This window comes from Chenopodium album, chromosome 14 (genome assembly GCF_948465745.1).
Source record: "Chenopodium album chromosome 14, dcCheAlbu1.1, whole genome shotgun sequence".
In the NCBI taxonomy this organism is placed as follows: domain Eukaryota; kingdom Viridiplantae; phylum Streptophyta; class Magnoliopsida; order Caryophyllales; family Amaranthaceae; genus Chenopodium; species Chenopodium album.
Window position 1 is genome coordinate 27288312 of NC_137847.1, and position 9500 is coordinate 27297811.

A 9500-nucleotide genomic window follows, 5' to 3' on the forward strand; every position below is an offset into this window, starting at 1 on the left:
TGTAATTGAATATTATGTGACTATATTATGTTCATTTCTTTCAGTGAGTTTAGATCCAATAATTGCTCAAGAGTCAGACAAATCTGAATTAATGCTGAAGACTGTTAAGGGTGTTGTAGAGGCTTACGATTTATATAATGAGTATGCATTTCAAAAAGGTTATAGTATTAGGAAGGGATTGTCAAAGAGTAGTAAGAGCACTGGGAAAATGGACTATGAGGAAGTTTTATTGCTCAAAAGCTGGGGTTAAAGACAATAAGAAGCAGAACACTAGAAAGTATGAAAGATTGGATGAACGTACAAATTGTACAACATTTATTCAGTTTTCCATTGGGGTTGATGGTGTTTGGAAAGTTGTTAAACATAATATGATCCATAATCATGAAATGATACCTCTTGAGAAAAGACATTTACTTAGATCCCAAAGAAAAGTTGCTGATGATCAATTAAAATTTATGAGTAACATGAAAAGTAGTGGGATTACAGTTTTGATAAATTACGTGTAATCAGAAACGAAGTTGGAGGATCACCTAATATAGGGATCATAGTAGGAGATGCTTATAATGCTCTTTCAATATAAAAACTAGTAAGCTTGAAGGTGGTGATTGTAATCAACTAATGAAGTATTTTTCTAGAAGGCAAGCAAGAGAGTCTGATTTCTATTATGAGTTTGAGGTTGATGAGTTTGGATCTCTTTGTAACATTTTTTGGCGAGATGGAAGGATGAAAAGGGATTTTGAATTTTTTTTGAAGATTTATTCTTTTTTGACATATATACACAACTAATAAATATGACATGATATGTGCACCCTTCGTTGGAATGAATCACCATTGTAGTAATGACATGTTTGGAATAGGTTTTGTTGTTAATGAGCGTACTAGCTCTTTTGTGTGGTTGTTTGAGTCATTCATGCGTTCTGTTGGAGTTAAACGTCCTGTTAGTGGGATGACTAATAAGCATTATGAATGACAGCAGCTACTAGAATTGTTTTTCCTCAATATAAGCATCGTTTATGCACTTGTCATCTTGGTGAGAATTCAATTACCAATATTGGGCAATTGAGAGCTTTAAAAGGATTCAGAGATACATTCAATTATCTTCTCAAATATTGTGAAACTATAGATGAATTTGAGCATTATTGGCCAAGGCAATACATTCTTCTTTCTCTTTAATATGATCTTTTACATTTTTTTCTTTATATATATATGCAAATGAACATATATTTTTACATAAATGAACATACACCTGATTTGTTTTATACTTCATAAAATATAATTTACCTACTTTAGTTGATCAAGTTTTTGCACCATACTCTCCTTAATTTCACCATTCATTTTGATTATGAATGAGTTACTTCTTTCTTCCATGCTCACAGTTCTATCACAAATCTGATTGGTACACATTGTGAGCTGCAACATATAACATATTGTTATTATATGGAATTTAATAAGCAATTAATATCATTATTAAAAAAATGTTCAACTTACAAATGGAAAGGTTGAGGGTATAAATTTTTGTCTCTATTGTTTTTATTCAGAATTCTTGACCAAGAATCAATTATGCAATTCACCACTTATGTATCTCCTTCAAGAGTTTTCATCTCCTTTCTATTGATGTCATTTGTCCCATCAAAGTATAAAGGATCACTACAAAGATTAAAAATAAAACAAAACCATAATTAAAATGGGTTCATCATTTTAAAAATAAAATTAATTGCTTAAATGTTGTATAATTGATGAACTTACCTTTCATCAGATCACCACCACTAAATGCATAATATGACACAGATTGTTGCATGGTGTTGACATCTTTGAACAAGTATTGATATTTTACCAAGAATGGTGATTTAAAACAAGGAGGTACATCATGTAGGAGTCTCTTTGGTCTAACTTTTCTCTCATTGTTTCCTCGGCAATTTATAACATATAGTGAAACATGAATGACCAATTTTAAAAGTACAAAAATGAACAAAATGATATAAGTGAACAATTTATAGTACACAAATGTACATTTAAATACTTTTACTTTAAAAATCATGTAGATAGAACATTATTGAACATAATTTAACAATAAAATGAACATTTCAAGTTTTAAGTAGAAGGCAATATTAATCAGAAAAATGTATAATTTATATTATATAAATGAGCATTTCAAACTTTGATAATTCGTTAAATATTACAAATCTTTCAAAGTGATAATTTCTCAACAAAATCATATATTGTTCTATTGCTTACATACCATTTGATATTTTTTCTACAAATTTTCCTTCATTTTTTTCAATTATAGTAAAAAAAAAAATACAATGCTTCCAACATTAAATTTATTTCTTTGAACTGAGATCGGGATCCAAATTTGACTCTTCATTCTCATTTGGAGCAGCCAATATATTCTCCATATTTATATCTTCATTCTGGAATATTAGCATTCTGGCAATATCATCATCATATGCTTGTGTAACTCCTTCTTTGAGACTAACTTTTTGATGAATGGGAGTATTCTAGTTAATTTCTTTGCTTGAATCATGTACAAATAAATTATCAAGAATGTTTATTATAAAAATAGAAAACTGATAAATTTAAAATTAATATTCCCTCCGTTTCAATTTGTTAGTCCCATATACTATTTTGGGTGTTTCAAAAAGATTTACCCATATTGAATGTATTCCACTTTTAACTTAGTTTTTATTTCCTTTTTTATACATATTAAATTCTGATTTGTTAGATTAATTGATTGTGAATTAATGACATGGCTCTAAGTAAAGAAATTACTCCCTTGCTTTATGCAATTATGGCTAATACTTTCCTAAAAAAATCAAAAAAATTAAATAAGGCAAAACTATTTTTAATTGTTTTTTACTTTAATGCTAGATTCCAAATATTCACCTTTTCTTATTTTATGTGATTGGTTCCATATGGGACTATCATATTGAAATGGAGGGAGTAATAGATAATTGAACATAAACCTCATTCTAATTAACATTCTGCATTTCAGGAAGTTGTGTTTCTTCCTGCACTTGTGTTGTAGCTCCATAAGCTCATGCCAGATTAGGAGATGGAGGACTAGGAGTGAGATTCATTCAAAAGCTAAAAGCTTTCCTGATATCATAGTCCACAACAGACTTCTTCTTTTGCTTTCAATAGCTTCAATTAATTCTCTTTCTCTTTCCTTAAGAGCACTTAAAAAATCTTCCCTACTGTAGGCACCCAATTGTGTCTCCCTGTAGATACCCAAATGTGTCTCCCCAAAACCAAACCCAGTGATGAATACCTTTTGCGTCGAATGATTATCAAACAAGGTGAAAGTGTGAAAGGTCAGGTGTTGCGGTCGGTTTTTATTAAAAATTCTTTCTTTCTGTTTTCGAAAACAACTCTATTTTATGAAAACAGCCAATCCAGTTTAGTTTGGTCCACGACCAGGGTCCAATAATAGTGTAGTTGGATGAGGCTTGCAAAGAGCTTTCCAACGATATATTATAAGCTCAATTCCGATGAATAATGAGGAAGTTATGGCCAAAATACTAAACTGGGTCCGGTTTGATCTTTACATGCGGCTCAATGATCTAGGGGAGGGCCCAATGTTAATTGTTATTCCTAAAGTTATTAGAATTGATTATAGTCTTCTAGAATTCTTTAGAAGGTTCTCTTTAATCCTAATAAGATTAGAATTAATAATTATGTTTTGATAAGTTTTATTTGGAATAAAATATTATTTTATGAAAATAAAATTTCAGTTTTCATACGGACTTTACAAGTCAATTTTGATTGATAAGTGAACTCCGTGTTTGAAAGCGCGTAGGAATCCAGGCTGTCGCCACGCGACAAGGTCGGTTTTGCAGCGACAGAGTGGAGTTTTATTCCTTATCAAATTTTACTTATTTCCGGACTGTTTTCTTATAAATAGGGTCCTGAACCTCCGTTTTTATTCATCAACGATCAACAATTCACAACAATCAATCATCTCTCTCTAAAGCTAGAAGCTTTCTCTCTCTATTCTTTTTCTAAACCTTCCCTCTTGCAAAATTCCGCATTCACGAGATCTAGAAACACCTAGTCGAGTTCGAAGTTGCCTTCGCCCTAGACGTGAAAGGTTATAATTTCTGAGGGTTTGGTCCCTAATCTCTATTTCAATTATTTGATTTAATTGTTTGATTTTATATTTTCCTTGAAGTTACTAACGCGTGTATTTTGTTATTAGAAAGAGATACGAGGCATCCAAGTAAGTACTTTAATTGTTTAATTGATATTATGATATAGAAATCATGCTTAGATTATTATTTTGATTCCTAGTATCATGTTAGGATGTTTTATTGCTCCCTAGTATCATGTCAGGTAATGAATAAGTTTCTTATATCAATTATGATTCTTGCGATGCTTCCTATTCTCTTTTCTAATATCATGTTAGTATCATGTTAGGGCTAAAGCTTTGATCTTTAATGCTTAGTGACATGCTAGGGTTTGTTATTAATCTTGTTAGTATCATGCCTGGATCTTGCTAATAATATTATGCTTTAACATGATTATTTCAATTATGATTATTATGATTATTGTTATGTTGCTTGATGCTTATTATTTATTGTTATTGCTTGATCACGCCTTTTATGCATGTTTAAAGGGAATTTGTACTTGTAATCACGCTTAATAAGATAATTAATAATCTTGTTTAGGGATAATATGGTTATAATTCAAGTGATCGCCAATAATAGTTTTATTTGTGCATTAATAATCAACCAACATAGATAAACAGGTTTAGGGTTTGACCTATTGTTTGCATGTTAGTCAGAAAGCGCACATGAATACGAGAAGAATAAAGTAGAGGCCTATTATTAGGGCAGATTCAATCTCTTGTAGATTGGATTCGTACCCTCATCCCCGAACCCTATTTGGTTCAAGACTTTTTGGAGTAGACGATCTCCTGGATCGTTAAGGGGTGTAATCTTCACCTTGTGAACGGTTTACAAGTTCCTAAAACTTGTTGGCGACTCTTTTGCTCTAGCTTCCTTCCCTTTGGACGCCACCATACTTAAGTGTATGATCACAGTGGGGTTCAAGTTTGGGGTAATGCTTGAAATATTCCCTACACTCCCCAAAACCAAACCCAGTGATGAATACCTTTTGCGTCATTTGATTATCGAACGAAGTGATAGTGTGGAAAGTTTAGTGATGAGGATGTTTTTATTAAAATATCTCTCCTTCTGTTTTTGGAAATATTTCTTTTCCTACTCCTATTTTATGAAAAGTAGCCAGTCCAATTTGGTTTAGTCCATGATAAAGGTCCAATAATAGTGTAGTTGGATTGGGCTCAAAAAGAGCTTTCCAATGATATATTATAGGCCCAATTCCGATGACTTATGAGGAAGTTATGGATTAAATTAGATTAGGCCTAGTGATTTTTAAAGGTGGCCCGTTGATTTAGAGGAGGGCCTATTAACTATTATTTTAAAAAGAAAGGATGATTTATTTAGAATAAAGTATATTAAATCTGATTTCGAAAACTGCTCGGACGCTTAATTATTTTGCAACCGGTGTTGAAGGTAATTACGCGTGGAAAAGTGCGTTGACTTTTGGACCAGCTCAAGATGACGGCGTCGTCGCCAGACGTTGACCTTCGTCGCCTGGTGTTGGCCTTCGTCGCCTGGCGACGATGCTCGTCGTTTGGCGTTGACCCCTGCCGTTTGCGACAGGAGGAGTTTTATTGCGAATATGATTTTCTTTGATCCCGTGCTATTTTTCTTATAAATAGGGGTCGAATCTCTCTGTTTTAAGATCATCAACAACCATCATCTCTATCTATTCTCTCTCTAAAAGCTAGAAGCCTTCCTTCTCTCTCTTCTTTTTCTAAACCTTCCCTCTCTCAAAATTCCGCATTCACAAGTTCTAGACACACCTAGCCAAGTTCGAATTTGCCTTCGCCCTAGACGTGAAAGGTTTAATATTTCTGAGGGTTTGGTCCCAAATCCCTATTTTAATTATTTAATTTAATTGTTTGATTTATTATTTTCCTTGAAGTTACTAAAGCGTGTATTTTGTTATTAGAAAAAGATACGAGGCATCCAAGTAAGTAATTTAATTGTTCTTTTGATATAGAAATCATGCTTTGATTATTTTTGATTCCTAGTATTATGCTAGGATGTTATATTACTTCCTAGTATCATGTTAGGATGCTTTTATAAATTTCTAATATCATGCATGTTTCTATGATGCTTCCTTTTCTTTCCTTCTATCATGTTAGTATCATCCTAGGAATAAAGCTTTGATCTTTATTGTTTAGTGACATGCTAGGCTTTGTTATTAATCTTGTTAGTATCATGCCTAGGATCTTGCTAATATTATTATGCTTTATGTTGAAGATTGTGATTATTTATTGTTGTTTGATATTATATTATTATTGTTATTACTTGATCACGCCTTTTATGCATGCCTAAGGGAATTTGTACTTGTAATCACACTTAATAAGATAATTAATAATCTTGTTTAGGTTAATATGATTATAATTCAAGTGATCGCCAATAATAGGTTTGTTTGTGCATTAATATTCAACCAACATAGATAAACAGGTTTAGGGTTAACTTATTGATTGCATGTTAGTCAAAAAGCGCACATGAATACGAGAAGAATAAATTAGAGCCCTATTTAGGGCAGATTCAATCTCTTTTAGGTTGGATTTGTACCTTCATCCCCAAACACCAGTCATGGTTCCAGACCTATTGAAGTTGACGATCTCCTGGATCGTTAAGTGGTGTAACCTTTACCCTGTGAACGGTTTACAAGTTCCTAAAACTTGTTGGCGACTCTTTTACTCTACCTTCCTTCCCTTTGGACGCCACCATGCTTAAGTGTGTGATCACAGTGGGGTTCAAGTTTGGGATAATGCTTGAAATATTCCCTACACCTACCATACACTTCCTCATCTTGGCTAAGAATTGATGGTTCCCTTGCCATTTTTGTTAAGAAGGTGTCAACCTTTTCAATTAGTTCATTCACAGGGAACAATTCTTTTGCCCTTTTAAGCTTGGTGTTTAAGGCATTCAAATTGCCTCCAAGTAAGTTCACCAAGGATATGAAATCATCCATACAGTCCTGTTGTTGAAACAATGAACATTTAATATCTTTAGGTAACAAGTTGGAATTAATTAGATTAGATACGAAGCACATAATAAGCACATATTCATGTAGTCACATAAGCACATAAAAGAAACCATCAAAGCATACAATGCTATTCTAAGGTCAAGGCTTGGGTGTCCAAAGGTACCATATCTTAAGGGACGATGCACGAATCAATCACTCAACATATTGACCCATGACATAGCCCTCCCAACATTTTGTTGGCGATATGGGTGGGATGTTTTTTTATTGATTTTGGGATAGAAGCCTAGTGTTGGCAACCCTAGTCAATGAGCCAATCCCCAATGGTTAAATATAAAGTGTGCTATGATTATGCATGATGCAATGTTTCTTGTTTGGCTTTTACTTTTGTGAAAAAGGAAGATATTATGCGTTCAAGTCTCGCTCTCTAACTAGAGATTATCTAAGTTAGTTCTTGTTACAACCCATAGGTAACCTAGTGTTGGAAATCTTGAACCATAACTAAGAACTAATCTTGTAACCTCTAAGTCCCTAGTGGAGTCGCCATTGTAAGGAGGGTGTGCCCATCGTAGGGGATCCTTCTCCTTATATGCCCATGACCCTTTAAAAGCCTAGAAATTTACACTTTATAGGGTGTTTTAGGATTTGAATTCCTGACTGTTTGGGAGACCTTTGAATTAGAGTTGATCCTATCATAATGCTTTTTTGTAAGAAACTAGTAAGGAGTCGCGAATGAGTTTTAGAAAAACTCATAAACCTCATTCATGCCTTTTTCCCAAGTAGGGTTTAAGGGATATTTAGCATGAATCATAAGTTTACCCCATTCTCAAATTGGTTTACGTGTACCGGAAATAAGTTTAGGAGCGAGGGTACTAAAATAACGTCCTTTTAGGGAGGAATCGTTATTCTAGTCCTAGTGCGGCCTCTACTAGCTCTTCCTTTTTCACAATTTCATCACCAAACAATATATGCAACATGACACCTAAAACTAAGTTAGTTGATTTTATTTACAAGTGTTTTGGGTGTTTTTGTCCCTTGGGAGAGTTACAACTCGAAGACTGGTCCTGCTGACTCTGTACCTGCAAAAACAACGGAGACACCGGTTGGGTGGTGCTCCGCCTCCAACGCTCAAGTTAGTAACTTGAAGGAGAATAAAAAGTGCGGAAATTTAGGTGGGGATCTGCTTGGATTCCAAGCTCAGGTGTTCTCTGATGAGAGAGAAAGTAGGATGTAATAAATGATAGTAAATTTCTGAATGTCCCCCATTTTGGGGGAATATCTCCCTATTTATAGGGTCATTGGGAAAAGTGCCCCTTCCTAGGTTATTTTAACCTAGGACTGATGGGCTGCGCCGCCAAATAGCGGATTTTTGGGGAATTGGGCCCTTGAAGGCCGCAACTCTAAGGGAGTATCTGGAGAGGCCACGTGTCAGCTGGGGATTGGTCAAGGGTGACCTGCCAGCCTCTGACACGTGGCACCTCCTCATTGGTCCACTTGTCATGGGTGAAAATACCCCAAACATTTGCCCCTCACAGGTGGCACGTGGCAGGCCACGTGGTGCCTGTGACACGTGTCAACCCATGAAGGGTGAACAGTGAAAACGGCTATTTTTGACAGTGATGACGGGGATTCGTGCCGTTTCACCCCCTATAAATAGGGATTTACCCTCCCCCTCTCCCCTCTTCACTTTTACAAATCTTGACTTTTCTAGAGAGAGAAAGAGAGTTTTTTAGAGAGAGGTGCTTTGATCCCGGTTGCGTTTAAGCCAACTCAAGATTCCCGTGTGCTCTTTCGAAGTCACCCGGTCACCGGTTGCTTTGCCGTTTTCAGATTTTTTCAGAACTCAAAGTAAGGTAACCATCCGTTTCCTTCTTTAAGTTTCCTTCTTTTTCCTTTTTCTTTAGCCTGTATACACTCATTTCCGGCTGTATACATTAACTTTTCAAAAAATAAAATGAACTCTCCATTTGCACACACGGCACTGCCTAGGACGCTCAGCCGGTCACCAGGGACGGCTGAGTCTAGAACCGGGGGTGCCTTGTCTGGAGTTTCTGGAGTGCTTTGCTCATCTCCGGCTTCTTCCCTCTCTGTGTCTGTGCAAGACACAATGGCTAGAACTAAGCAGACGGCTACCAAGCCCAGCAGGCGGCGCACTAGGGAAGTGCCCGCAAGTGAAGTTGTGAGGGAGGAAGACTACGAGGCGGCTGAGCAAAGTAACTCAGCTGAGGACACCCCGTCTACTTCCAGCAACAACGACTCAAGGGGAGACGGTGAGGAAACCGCCTCCTCTCCAGACCAAAGTAACTCAGCTGAGGAAGCGGCTGAGGAGCAGGAAGGATCCGGGGCGGAGGGAGAGAACCTTGCTGAGGCTTATCGCCAAACAGCAAAGAAAGAAGCAAACCCGGATCCTAGTAAAA